Genomic DNA, 14,465 nt, shown 5'->3' with positions numbered 1-14,465 from the left:
GAGAGCTGCACTGCTAGAGGGACAGTATTGAGGGAGTGCTGCACTTTCAGAGGGTCAGTAATGAGGGAGTGATGCTCTGTCAGATGTTCTTTACTGAGGTAGAGCTACACTGCCAGAGGGTCAGTACTGAGGGAGTGCCGCACTGTCAGAGGGTCAGTACTGTGGGAGTGCTGCACTGTGAGAGGATCAGCACTGAAGGAGAGCTGCACTTTCAGACATTCTTTACTGAGGGAGTGCCGCACTGGCAGAGGGTCAGTACTGAGGGAGTGCCGCACTGTCAGAGGGTCAGTACTGAGGGAGTGCTGCACTGTCAGACATTCTTTACTGAGGGAGAGCTGCACGGCCAGAGGGTAAGTACTGAGGGAGTGCCGCAGTGTCAGAGGGTCAGTACTGAAGGACTGCTGCACTGTGAGAGGGTCAGTACTGAGGGAGTGCTGCAGTGTCAGAGGGTCACTACTGAGGGAGCGCTGCACTGATGAAGGGTCAGTACTGACAGAGTGCTGCACTGTCAGAGGTTCAGTACTGAGATAGTGCTGCACTGTCCAACGGGCAGTACTGAGGGAGTGCTGCACTGTCAGAGGGGCAGTACTGAGAGAGTGCTGCACTGTCAGAGGGTAAGTACTGACGGAGTGCTGCACTTTCAGAGGGTAAGTACTGAGGGAGTGCTGCACTGTCAGAGGGGAAGTAATGAGAGAGTGCTGCACTGTTAGAGGCTAAGTACTGACGGAGTGCTGCACTTTCAGAGGGTCAGTACAGAGGGAGTGCTGCAGTGTCAGAGGTTCTAACCTGAGGGAATGCTGTACTGTCAGACGGTCAGTACTGAGAGAGTGCTGCACTGTCAGAGGGTAAGTACTGACGGAGAGCGGCACTGACAGAGCGTCAGTACTGAGGGAGTGCTGCACAGTCAGAGGGACAGTTCTGACGGAGTGATGTTCTGTCAGAAGGTCAGGAAAGAGGGAATGCTGCACTGTGAGAGGATTAGTACTGAAGGAGATCTGCACTGCCAGAGGGTCGGTATTGAGGGAGTGCTGCACTATCAGAGGGTCAGTACTGAGGGAGTGCTGCACTGTGAGAGGATCAGTACTGAAGGATTGCTGCACTGTCAGAGGTGCAGTACTGAGGGGGTGCTGCACTGTCAGAGGGTCAGTGCCGAGGGAATGCTGCACATCAGAGGATCAGCACTGAGGGAGAGCTGCACTGCTAGAGGGACAGTGTTGAGGGAGTGCTGCACTTTCAGAGGGTCAGTACTGAGGGAGTGATGCTCTGTCAGATGTTCTTTACTGAGGGAGAGCTACACTGCCAGAGGGTCAGTACTGAGGGAGTCCCGCACTGTCAGTCGGTCAGGACTGAGGGAGTGCTGCACTGTCAGAGAGTCAGCACTGTTGGAGTTCTGCACTGTGAGAGCATCAGTACTGAAGGAGAGCTGCACTGTCAGACATTCTTTACTGAGGGAGAGCTGCACTGTCCAAGGGTCAGTACTGAGGGAGTCCCGCACTGTCAGACGGTCAGGACTGAGGGAGTGCTGCACTGTCAGAGGGTCAGTACTGAGGGAGTGCTGCACTGTCAGAGGGTCAGTACTGAGGGAGCGCTGCACTGTCAGAGGGTCAGTACTGAAGGAGCGCTGCACTGTCAGAGGGTCAGTACTGAGGGATTGCTGCACTGTCAGAGGGTCACTACTGAGGGAGTGCTGCACTGTCAGAGGGTCAGTACTGAGGGGGTGCCGCACTTTCAGAGGGTCAGTATTGAGGGAGTGCTGCACTGTCAGAGGGTCAGTACTGAGGGATTGCTGCACTGTCAGAGGGTCACTACTGAGGGAGTGCTGCACTGCTGGAGGGTCAGTACTGACAGGGTGTTGCACTGTCAGAGGGTCAGTACTGAGGGAGAGCTGCACTGTCCAAGGGTCAGTACTGAGGGAGTGCTGCACTGTCAGAGGGGCAGTACTGAGAGAGTGCTGCACTGTCAGAGGGTAAGTACTGACGGAGTACTGCACTTTCAGAGGGTCAGTACTGAGGGAGTGCTGCAGTGTCAGAGATTCTGTACTGAAGGAATGCTGTACTGTCAGAGGGTCAGTACTAAGGGAGTGCTGCACAGTCAGAGGGTGAGTACTGAGGGAGTGCTGCACTGCCAGAGGGACAGTTATTAGGGAGTGATGCTCTGTCAGACTGTCAGAACTGAGGGAGTGCTGCACTGTCAGAGGGTCAGCACTGAGGGAGTGCTGCACTGTGAGAGGAGAAGTACTGAAGGAGAGCTGCACTGCCAGAGGGTCAGTCCTGAGGGAGTGCTGCACTATCAGAGAGTCAGTACTGAGGGAGTGCTGCACTGTCAGACGTTCTTTACTGACGGAGAGCTGCACGGCCAGAGTGTCAGTACTGAGGGAGTGCTGCACTGATGGAGGGACAGTAATGAGAGAGTGCTGCACTTTCAGAGGGTCAGTACTGAGGGAGTGATGCTCTGTCAGATGTTCTTTACTGAGGGAGTGATGCTCTGTCAGATGTTCTTTACTGTGGGAGAGCTGCATGGCCAGAGGGTCGGTACTGCGGGAGTGCTGCACTATCAGATATTCTTTACTGAGGGAGAGCTGCACTGTCAGGGGGTCAGTACTGAGGCAGTGGTGCACCATCAGAGGGGCAGTACTGAGGGAGTGCTGCACTGTCAGAGGGGCAGTACTGAGAGAGTGCTGCACGGTCAGAGAGTCAGAATTGAGGGTGTGCTGCACTGTCAGAGGGTCAGTACTGAGGGAGTGCTGTACTGTCAGAGGGTCAGTACTGAGGGAGTGCTGCACTGTCAGAGGGTCAGTACTGAGGGAGTGCCGCACTGTCATAGGGTCAGTACTGAAGGAGTGCTGCACTGTGAGAGCGTCAATACTGAGGGTGTGCTGCACTGTTAGGGGGGCAGTACTGAGGGAGAGCTGCACCGTCTGTGGATCAGTACTGACAGATTGCTGTACATTCAGAGGGTCAGTACCGAGGGAATGCTGCACATCCAGAGGATCAGCACTGAGGGAGAGCTGCACTGCGAGAGGGTCAGTACTGAGAGAGTGCTGCACTGTCAGAGGGTCAATAATGAGGGAGTGCTGCACTGTCAGAGGTTCGGTACTGGGATAGAGCTGCACTGTCGGACGGACAGTACTGAGGGAGTGCTGCAGTTTCAGATGGTCAGTACTGAGGGAATGCTGCAGTGTCAGAGGTTCTATACTGAGGGAATGCTGCACTGTCAGAGGTTCAGTGCTGAGGGAGTGCTGCACTGTCAGAGGGTCAGTACTGAGGGAGTGCTGCACTGTGAGAGGTTCAGTACTGAGGGAGTGCTGCACTGTCAGAGCATCAGTATTGAGGGAGTGCCGCACTGTCATAGGGTCAGTACTGTAGGAGTGCTGCACTGTGAGAGGGTCAGTACTGAGGGAGTGGTGCACCGTCAGAGGGTCAGTACTGAAGGACTGCTGCACTGTCAGAGGGTTAGTACTGTGGGAGTCCCGCGCTGTCAGACGGTCAGGACTGAGGGAGTGCTGTACTGTGAGAGGATCAGTACTGAAGGAGAGCTGCACTGTCAGAGGGTCAGTACTGAGGGAGTGCTGCACTATCAGGGGGTCAGTACTGAGGGAGTGCCGCACAGTCAGATGGTCAGTACTGAAGGAGTGCTGCACTGTGTGAGGGTCAGTACTGAGGGAGTGGTGCACCGTCAGAGGGGCAGTACTGAGGGTGTGCTGCACTGTCAGAGGGTCAGTACTGAGAGAGTGCTTCACTGTCAGAGGTTCAGTACTGAGATAGAGCTGCACTGTCGGATGGACAGTACTGAGGGAGTGCTGCACTTCCAGAGGGTCAGTATTGAGGGAGTGCTGCAGTGTCAGAGGTTCTATATTGAGGGAATGCTGCACTGTCAGAGGGTCAGTACTGAGGGAGAGCTGCACGGCCAGAGGGTAAGTACTGAGGGAGTGCCGCAGTGTCAGAGGGTCAGTACTGAAGGACTGCTGCACTGTGAGAGGGTCAGTACTGAGGGAGTGCTGCAGTGTCAGAGGGTCACTACTGAGGGAGCGCTGCACTGATGAAGGGTCAGTACTGACAGAGTGCTGCACTGTCAGAGGTTCAGTACTGAGATAGTGCTGCACTGTCCAACGGGCAGTACTGAGGGAGTGCTGCACCATCAGAGGGGCAGTACTGAGAGAGTGCTGCACTGTCAGAGGGTAAGTACTGACGGAGTGCTGCACTTTCAGAGGGTCAGTACTGAGGGAGTGCTGCAGTGTCAGAGGTTCTAACCTGAGGGAATGCTGTACTGTCAGACGGTCAGTACTGAGGGAGTGCTGCACTGTCCAAGGGTCAGTACTGAGGGAGTGCTGCACTGTCAGAGGGGCAGTACTGAGAGAGTGCTGCACTGTCAGAGGGTAAGTACTGACGGAGTGCGGCACTGACAGAGCGTCAGTACTGAGGGAGTGCTGCACAGTCAGAGGGACAGTTCTGACGGAGTGATGCTCTGTCAGAAGGTCAGGAAAGAGGGAGTGCTGCACTGTGAGAGGATTAGTACTGAAGGAGATCTGCACTGCCAGAGGGTCGGTATTGAGGGAGTGCTGTACTATCAGAGGGTCAGTATTGAGGGAGTGCTGCACTGATGGAGGGTCAGCACTGAGAGAGTGCTGCACTGTCAGAGGGTCAGTATTGAGGGAGTGTTGCACTGTCAGAGGGTCAGTACTGAGGGAGTGCTTCACTGTCAGAGGTTCAGTACTGAGATAGAGCTGCACTGTCGGATGGACAGTACTGAGGGAGTGCTGCACTTCCAGAGGGTCAGTATTGAGGGAGTGCTGCAGTGTCAGAGGTTCTATATTGAGGGAATGCTGCACTGTCAGAGGGTCAGTACTGAGGGAGAGCTGCACCGTTAGAGGGACAGTACTGAGAAAGTGCTGCACGGTCAGAGAGTCAGAATTGAGGGTGTGCTGCTCTGTCAGAGGGTCAGTACTGAGGGAATGCTGAACCGTAAGAGGGTCAGTACTGAGGGAGTGCTGCACTGTCAGAGGGACAGTACTGAGGGAGTGATGCTCTGTCAGATGTTCTTTACTGAGGGAGTGCTGCACTGTCAGAGGGTAAGCACTGTGGGAGTGCTGCACTGTGAGAGGATCAGTACTGAAGGAGAGCTGCACTGTCAGAGGGTCAATACTGAGGGAGTGCTGCACTATCAGGGGGTCAGTACTGAGGGAGTGCCGCACAGTCAGACGGTCAGTACTGAAGGAGTGCTGCACTGTGTGAGGGTCAGTACTGAGGGAGTGGTGCACCGTCAGAGGGGCAGTACTGAGGGTGTGCTGCACTGTCAGAGGGTCAGTACTGAGAGAGTGCTGCACGGTCAGAGATTCAGAATTGAGGGTGTGCTGCACTGTCAGAGGGTCAGTACTGAGGGAGTGCTGCACCATCCGAAGGTCAGGACTGAGGGCGTGCTGCACTGTCAGAGGGTCAGAACTAAAGGAGTGCTGCACTGTGAGAGGGTCAGTACTGAGGGAGTTGAGCACCGTCAGAGGGGCAGTACTGAGTGAGTGCTCTACTGTCAGAGGATCTGTACCGAGGGATTCCTGCATGTCCAGAGGATCAGTACTGAGGGAGAGCTGCACTGCTAGAGGGTCAGTATTGAGGGAGTGCTGCACTGCCAGAGGGTCAGTACTGAGGGAGTGATGCTCTGTCAGATGTTCTTTACTGAGGGAGAGCTACACTGCCAGAGGGTCAGTACTGAGGGAGTCCCACACTGTCAGACGGTCAGGACTGAGGGAGTGCTGCACTGTCAGAGGTTCAGTACTGAGGGATTGCTGCACATGAAAGGATCAGTTCTGAAGGAGAGCTGCACTGTTAAAGGGTCAGTACTGAGGGGGTGATGCAAATTGAAACGTTCTTTACTGAGGGAGAGCTGCACGGCCAGAGGGTCAGTACTGAGGGAGTGATGCACTGTCAGACGTTCTTTACTGAGGGAGTGGTGCACCGTCAGAGGGGCAGTACTGAGGGAGTGCTGCACAGTCAGAGGGGCAGTATTGAACGATTGCTGCACTGTCAGAGGGGCAGTACTGAGGGAGTGCTGCACTGTCAGAGGGTCAGTACCGAGGGAATGCTGCACATCCAGAGGTTCAGCACTGAGTGAGAGCTGCACTGCTAGAGGGTCAGTACTGAGAGAGTGCTGCACTGTCAGAGGGTCAATACTGAGGGAGTGCTGCACTGTCAGAGGTTCAGTACAGAGATAGAGCTGCAGTGTCGGACGGACAGTATTGAGGGAGTACTGCACTTTCAGAGGGTCAGTATTGATAGGGTGCTGCTGTGTCAGAGGGTCAGTACTGAGGGACTCCCGCACTGTCAGAATGCCAGGATTGAGGGAGTGCTGCACTGTCAGCGGGTCAGCACTGAGGTAGTGCTGCACTGTGAGAGGAAAGTACTGATGGAGAGCTGCACTGCTAGAGGGACAGTATTGAGGGAGTGCTGCACTTTCAGAGGGTCAGTAATGAGGGAGTGATGCTCTGTCAGATGTTCTTTACTGAGGTAGAGCTACACTGCCAGAGGGTCAGTACTGAGGGAGTGCCGCACTGTCAGAGGGTCAGTACTGTGGGAGTGCTGCACTGTGAGAGGATCAGTACTGAAGGAGAGCTGCACTGTCAGACATTCTTTACTGAGGGAGTGCCGCACTGGCAGAGGGTCAGTACTGAGGGAGTGCCGCACTGTCAGAGGGTCAGTACTGAGGGAGTGCTGCACTGTCAGACATTCTTTACTGAGGGAGAGCTGCACGGCCAGAGGGTAAGTACTGAGGGAGTGCCGCAGTGTCAGAGGGTCAGTACTGAAGGACTGCTGCACTGTGAGAGGGTCAGTACTGAGGGAGTGCTGCAGTGTCAGAGGGTCACTACTGAGGGAGCGCTGCACTGATGAAGGGTCAGTACTGACAGAGTGCTGCACTGTCAGAGGTTCAGTACTGAGATAGTGCTGCACTGTCCAACGGGCAGTACTGAGGGAGTGCTGCACTGTCAGAGGGGCAGTACTGAGAGAGTGCTGCACTGTCAGAGTGTAAGTACTGACGGAGTGCTGCACTTTCAGAGGGTAAGTACTGAGGGAGTGCTGCACTGTCAGAGGGGAAGTAATGAGAGAGTGCTGCACTGTTAGAGGCTAAGTACTGACGGAGTGCTGCACAGTCAGAGGGACAGTTCTGACGGAGTGATGCTCTGTCAGAAGGTCGGGAAAGAGGGAGTGCTGCACTGTGAGAGGATTAGTACTGAAGGAGATCTGCACTGCCAGAGGGTCAGTATTGCTGGAGTGCTGCACTATCAGAGGGTCAGTATTGAGGGAGTGCTGCACTGATGGAGGGTCAGCACTGAGAGAGTGCTGCACTGTCAGAGGGTCAGTATTGAGGGAGTGTTGCACTGCCTGAGGGTCAGTACTGAGGGAGTGATGCTCTGTCAGATGTTCTTTACTGAGGGAGTGCTGCACTGTCAGAGGGTCAGTATTGAGGGAGTGTTGCACTGTCAGAGTATCAGTACTGAGGGAGTGCTGCACTGTGAGAGGATCAGTACTGAAGGATTGCTGCACTGTCAGAGGGGCAGTACTGAGGGGGTGCTGCACTGTCAGAAGGTCAGTACCGAGGGAATGCTGCACATCCAGAGGATCAGCACTGAGGGAGAGCTGCACTGCTAGAGGGACAGTATTGAGGGAGTGCTGCACTTTCAGAGGGTCAGTACTGAGGGAGTGATGCTCTGTCAGATGTTCTTTACTGAGGGAGAGCTACACTGCCAGAGGGTCAGTACTGAGGGATTCCCACACTGTCAGTCGGTCAGGACTGAGGGAGTGCTGCACTGTCAGAGAGTCAGCACTGTTGGAGTTCTGCACTGTGAGAGCATCAGTACTGAAGGAGAGCTGCACTGTCAGACATTCTTTACTGAGGGAGAGCTGCACTGTCCAAGGGTCAGTACTGAGGGAGTCCCGCACTGTCAGAGGATCAGCACTGAGGGAGTGCTGCACTGTCAGAGGGTCAGTACTGAGGGAGTGCTGCACTGTCAGAGGGTCAGTACTGAGGGAGCGCTGCACTGTCAGAAGGTCAGTACTGAGGGATTGCTGCACTGTCAGAGGGTCACTACTGAGGGAGTGCTGCACTGTGAGAGGATCAGTACTGAGGGGGTGCCGCACTTTCAGAGGGTCAGTACTGAGGAAGTGCTGCACTGTCAGAGGGTCAGTACTGAGGGGATGCCGCACTTTCAGAGGGTCAGTACTGAGGGAATGCTGCACTGTCCAAGGGTCAGTACTGAGGGAGTGCTGCACTGTCAGAGGGGCAGTACTGAGAGAGTGCTGCACTGTCAGAGGGTAAGTACTGAGGGAGTGCTGCGCAGTCAGAGGGTGAGTACTGAGGGAGAGCTGCACTGTCAGGGGTTCAGTACTGAGGCAGTGTTGCACCATCAGAGGGGCAGTACTGAGGGAGTGCTGCACTGTCAGAGGGGCAGTACTGAGGGAGTGCTGCACAGTCAGAGGGTCAGTACTGAAGGACTACTGCACTGTCAGAGGGTGAGTACTGAGGGCGTGCTGCACTGTCAGAGGATCAGTACTGAGAGAATGCTGCACCTCAGAGGGTTAGTACTGAGGGCGTGCTGCACCGTCAGAGGGTCAGTACTGAGGGAGTGCTGCGCTGTCAGAGAGTCAGTACTGAGGGAGTGCTGCACAGTCAGAGGGTCAGTACTGAAGGACTGCTGCACTGTCAGAGGGTGAGTACTGAGGGCGTGCTGCACTGTCAGAGGGTCAGTACTGAGAGAGTGCTGCACGGTCAGAGGGTCAGTACTGAGAGAGTGCTGCACCGTCTGAGGGTCAGTACTGAGAGAGTGCTGCACTGTCAGATGGTCAGTACTGAGAGAGTGCTGCACGGTCAGAGAGTCAGAATTGAGGGTGTGCTGCACTGTCAGAGGGTCAGTACTGAGGGAGTGCTGTACTGTCAGAGGGTCAGTACTGAGGGAGTGCTGCACTGTCAGAGGGTCAGTACTGAGGGAGAGCCGCACTGTCATAGGGTCAGTACTGAAGGAGTGCTGCACTGTGAGAGCGTCAATACTGAGGGTGTGCTGCACTGTTAGGGGGGCAGTACTGAGGGAGAGCTGCACCGTCTGTGGATCAGTACTGACAGATTGCTGTACATTCAGAGGGTCAGTACCGAGGGAATGCTGCACATCCAGAGGATCAGCACTGAGGGAGAGCTGCACTGCGAGAGGGTCAGTACTGAGAGAGTGCTGCACTGTCAGAGGGTCAATACTGAGGGAGTGCTGCACTGTCAGAGGTTCAGTACTGAGATAGAGCTGCACTGTCGGACGGACAGTACTGAGGGAGTGCTGCAGTTTCAGATGGTCAGTACTGAGGGAATGCTGCAGTGTCAGAGGTTCTATACTGAGGGAATGCTGCACTGTCAGAGGGTCAGTACTGAGAGAGTGCTGCACTGTCAGAGGGTCAGTACTGAGAGATTGCTGCACGGTCAGAGAGTCAGAATTGAGGGTGTGCTGCACTGTCAGTGGGTGAGTACTGAGGGAGTGCTGCACTGTCAGAGGGTCAGTACTCAGAGAGTGCTGCACTGTCAGAGGGTCAGTACTGAGAGAGTGCTGCACGGTCAGAGAGTCAGAATTGAGGTTGTGCTGCACTGTCAGAGGCTCAGTACTGAGGGAGTGCTGTACTGTCAGAGGGTCAGTACTGAAGGAGTGCTGCACTGTCAGAGGGTCAGTACTGAGGGAATGCCGGACTGTCATAGGGTCAGTACTGAAGGATTGCTGCACTGTGAGAGCGTCAGTACTGAGGGTGTGCTGCACTGTTAGGGGGGCAGTACTGAGGGAGTGCTGCGCTGTCAGAGGTTCAGTACTGAGATAGAGCTGCACTGTCGGAGGGACAGTACTGAGTGAGTGCTGCAGTTTCAGATGGTCAGTACTAAGGGAATGCTGCAGTGTCAGAGGTTCTATACTGAGGGAATGCTGCACTGTCAGAGGGTCAGTACTGAGAGAGTGCTGCACTGTCAGAGGGTCAGTACTGAGAGAGTGCTGCACGGTCAGATAGTCAGAATTGAGGGTGTGCTTCACTATCAGAGGGTCAGTACTTAGTGAGTGCTGCACTGTCAGAGGGTCAGTACTGAGGGAGTTCTGCGCTGTCAGAGGGTCAGTACTCAGAGAGTGCTGCACGGTCAGAGAGTCAGAATTGAGGGTGTGCTGCACTGTCAGAAGGTCAGTACTGAGGGAATGCTGCACCGTAAGAGGGTCAGTACTGAGGGAGTTCTGCACTGTGAGAGGGCCAGTACTGAGGGAGTGATGCTCTTTCAGATGTTCTTTACTGAGGGAGAGCTACACTGCCAGAGGCACTGTACTGAGGGAGTGCTGCACTGTCAAAGGGTCAGGACTGAGGGAGTGCTGCACGTCCAGAGGATCAGTATTAAGGGAGAGCTGCACTGCCAGAGGGTCAGTACTGAGGGAATCCCGCACTGTCAGACGGTCAGCATTGAGGGAGTGCTGCACTGTCAGAGGGTCAGCACTGAGGGAGTGCTGCACTGTGACAGGATCATTACTGAAGGAGAGCTGCACTGTCAGAGGGTCAGTACTGAGGGAGTGCTGCACTATCAGAGGGTCAGTACTGAGGGAGTGCTGCACTGTCAGAGGGTCAGTACTGAGGGAGTGCCGCACTGTCAGAGGGTCAGTACTGAAGGAGTGCTGCACTGTCAGAGGGTCAGTACTGAGGGAGTGCTGTACTGTCAGAGGGTCAGTAACGAGGAAGTGCTCCACTGTCAGAGGGTCAGTACCGATGGAATGCTGCACGTCCAGAGGATCAGTACTGAGGGAGAGCTGAACTGCTAGAAGGTCAGTACTGAGGGAGTGCTGCACTGCCAGAGGCCCCGTACTGAGGGAGTGATGTTGTGTCAGATGTTCTTTACTGAGGGAGAGCTACACTGCCACAGGGTCATTACTGAGGGAGACCCACACTGTCAGAGGTTCAGTACTGAGGGAGTGCTGCACTGTCAGAGGGTCAGTACTGAGGGAGTGCTGCGCAGTCAGACGGTGAGTACTGAGGGAGAGCTGCACTGTCAGGGGTTCAGTACTGAGGCAGTGTTGCACCATCAGAGGGGCAGTACTGAGGGAGTGCTGCACAGTCAGAGGGGCAGTACTGAGGGAGTGCTGCACAGTCAGAGGGTCAGTACTGAAGGACTGCTGCACTGTCAGAGGGTGAGTACTGAGGGCGTGCTGCACTGTCAGAGCATCAGTACTGAGAGAATGCTGCACCTCAGAGGGTTAGTACTGAGGGCGTGCTGCACCGTCAGAGGGTCAGTACTGAGGGAGTGCTGCGCTGTCAGAGAGTCAGTACTGAGGGAGTGCTGCACAGTCAGAGGGTCAGTACTGAAGGACTGCTTCACTGTCAGAGGGTGAGTACTGTGGGCGTGCTGCACTGTCAGAGGGTCAGTACTGAGAGAGTGCTGCACGGTCAGAGGGTCAGTACTGAGAGAGTGCTGCACCGTCTGAGGGTCAGTACTGAGAGAGTGCTGCACTGTCAGATGGTCAGTACTGAGAGAGTGCTGCACGGTCAGAGAGTCAGAATTGAGGGTGTGCTGCACTGTCAGAGGGTCAGTACTGAGGGAGTGCTGTACTGTCAGAGGGTCAGTACTGAGGGAGTGCTGCACTGTCAGAGGGTCAGTACTGAGGGAGAGCCGCACTGTCATAGGGTCAGTACTGAAGGAGTGCTGCACTGTGAGAGAGTCAATACTGAGGGTGTGCTGCACTGTTAGGGGGGCAGTACTGAGGGAGAGCTGCACCGTCTGTGGATCAGTACTGACAGATTGCTGTACATTCAGAGGGTCAGTACCGAGGGAATGCTGCACATCCAGAGGATCAGCACTGAGGGAGAGCTGCACTGCGAGAGGGTCAGTACTGAGAGAGTGCTGCACTGTCAGAGGGTCAATACTGAGGGAATGCTGCACTGTCAGAGGTTCAGTACTGAGATAGAGCTGCACTGTCGGAGGGACAGTACTGAGGGAGTGCTGCAGTTTCAGATGGTCAGTACTGAGGGAATGCTGCAGTGTCAGAGGTTCTATACTGAGGGAATGCTGCACTGTCAGAGGGTCAGTACTGAGAGAGTGCTGCACTGTCAGAGGGTCAGTACTGAGGGAGTGCTGCTCTGTCAGAGGGTCAGTACTGAGGGAGTGCTGCACTGTCAGAGCGTCAGTACTGAGGGAGTGCCGCACTGTCATAGGGTCAGTACTGTAGGAGTGCTGCACTGTGAGAGGGTCAGTACTGAGGGAGTGGTGCACCGTCAGAGGGTCAGTACTGAAGGACTGCTGCACTGTCAGAGGGTCAGTACTGAAGGAGTGCTGCACTGTCAGAGGTTCAGTACTGAGATAGAGCTGCACTGTCGGAGGGACAGTACTGAGGGAGTGCTGCAGTTTCAGATGGTCATTACTGAGGGAATGCTGCAGTGTCAGAGGTTCTATACTGAGGGAATGCTGCACTGTCAGAGGGTCAGTACTGAGAGAGTGCTGCACGGTCAGAGAGTCAGAATTGAGGGTGTGCTGCACTGTCAGAGGGTCAGTACTGAGGGAGTGCTGCACTGTCAGAGGGTCAGTACTGAGGGAGTTCTGCGCTGTCAGACGGTCAGTAATGAGGGAGTGCTGCACTGTCAGAGGGTCAGTACTGAGGGAGTGCTGCACTGTCATAGGGTCAGTACTGAAGGAGTGCTGCACTGTGAGAGGTTCAGTACTGAGGGAGTGGTGCACCGTCAGAGGGGCAGTACTGAGGGTGTGCAGCACTGTCAGGGGGGCAGTACTGAGGGAGAGCTGCACCGTCTGAGGGTCAGTACTGATAGATTGCTGTACTGTCAGAGGGTCAGTACCGAGGGAATGCTGCACATCCAGAGGATCAGCACTGAGGGAGAGCTGCACTGCGAGAGGGTCAGTACTGAGAGAGTGCTGCACTGTCATAGGGTCAATACTGAGGGAGTGCTGCACTGTCAGAGGTTCAGTACTGAGATAGAGCTGCACTGTCGGAGGGACAGTACTGAGGGAGTGCTGCAGTTTCAGATGGTCAGTACTGAGGGAATGCTGCAGTGTCAGAGGTTCTATACTGAGGGAATGCTGCACTGTCAGAGGGTCAGTACTGAGAGAGTGCTGCACTGTCAGAGGGTCAGTACTGAGAGATTGCTGCACGGTCAGAGAGTCAGAATTGAGGGTGTGCTGCACTGTCAGTGGGTGAGTACTGAGGGAGTGCTGCACTGTCAGAGGGTCAGTACTCAGAGAGTGCTGCACTGTCAGAGGGTCAGTACTGAGAGAGTGCTGCACGGTCAGAGAGTCAGAATTGAGGTTGTGCTGCACTGTGAGAGCGTCAGTACTGAGGGTGTGCTGCACTGTTAGGGGGGCAGTACTGAGGGAGTGCTGCACTGTCAGAGGTTCAGTACTGAGATAGAGCTGCACTGTCGGAGGGACAGTACTGAGTGAGTGCTGCAGTTTCAGATGGTCAGTACTAAGGGAATGCTGCAGTGTCAGAGGTTCTATACTGAGGGAATGCTGCACTGTCAGAGGGTCAGTACTGAGAGAGTGCTGCACTGTCAGAGGGTCAGTACTGAGAGAGTGCTGCACGGACAGATAGTCAGAATTGAGGGTGTGCTTCACTATCAGAGGGTCAGTACTTAGTGAGTGCTGCACTGTCAGAGGGTCAGTACTGAGGGAGTTCTGCACTGTGAGAGGGCCAGTACTGAGGGAGTGATGCTCTTTCAGATGTTCTTTACTGAGGGAGAGCTACACTGCCAGAGGCACAGTACTGAGGGAGTGCTGCACTGTCAAAGGGTCAGGACTGAGGGAGTGCTGCACGTCCAGAGGATCAGTATTAAGGGAGAGCTGCACTGCCAGAGGGTCAGTACTGAGGGAATCCCGCACTGTCAGACGGTCAGCATTGAGGGAGTGCTGCACTGTGACAGGATCATTACTGAAGGAGAGCTGCACTGTCAGAGGGTCAGTACTGAGGGAGTGCTGCACTATCAGAGGGTCAGTACTGAGGGAGTGCTGCACTGTCAGAGGGTCAGTACTGAGGGAGTGCCGCACTGTCAGAGGGTCAGTACTGAAGGAGTGCTGCACTGTCAGAGGGTCAGTACTGAGGGAGTGCTGTACTGTCAGAGGGTCAGTAACGAGGAAGTGCTCCACTGTCAGAGGGTCAGTACCGATGGAATTCTGCACGTCCAGAGGATCAGTACTGAGGGAGAGCTGAACTGCTAGAAGGTCAGTACTGAGGGAGTGCTGCACTGCCAGAGGCCCCGTACTGAGGGAGTGATGTTGTGTCAGATGTTCTTTACTGAGGGAGAGCTACACTGCCACAGGGTCATTACTGAGGGAGACCCACACTGTCAGAGGTTCAGTACTGAGGGAGTGCTGCACTATCAGAGGGTCAGTACTGAGGGAGTGCTGCACTGTCAGAGGGTCAGTACTGAGGGAGTGCTGCACTGTCAGAGGGTCAGTACTGAGGGAGTGCTGCACTATGA

The sequence above is a fragment of the Carcharodon carcharias genome, chromosome 16 (genome assembly GCF_017639515.1).
Source record: "Carcharodon carcharias isolate sCarCar2 chromosome 16, sCarCar2.pri, whole genome shotgun sequence".
Classification (NCBI taxonomy): Eukaryota; Metazoa; Chordata; class Chondrichthyes; order Lamniformes; family Lamnidae; genus Carcharodon; species Carcharodon carcharias.
Note: the sequence above shows the minus strand (reverse complement) of the source record.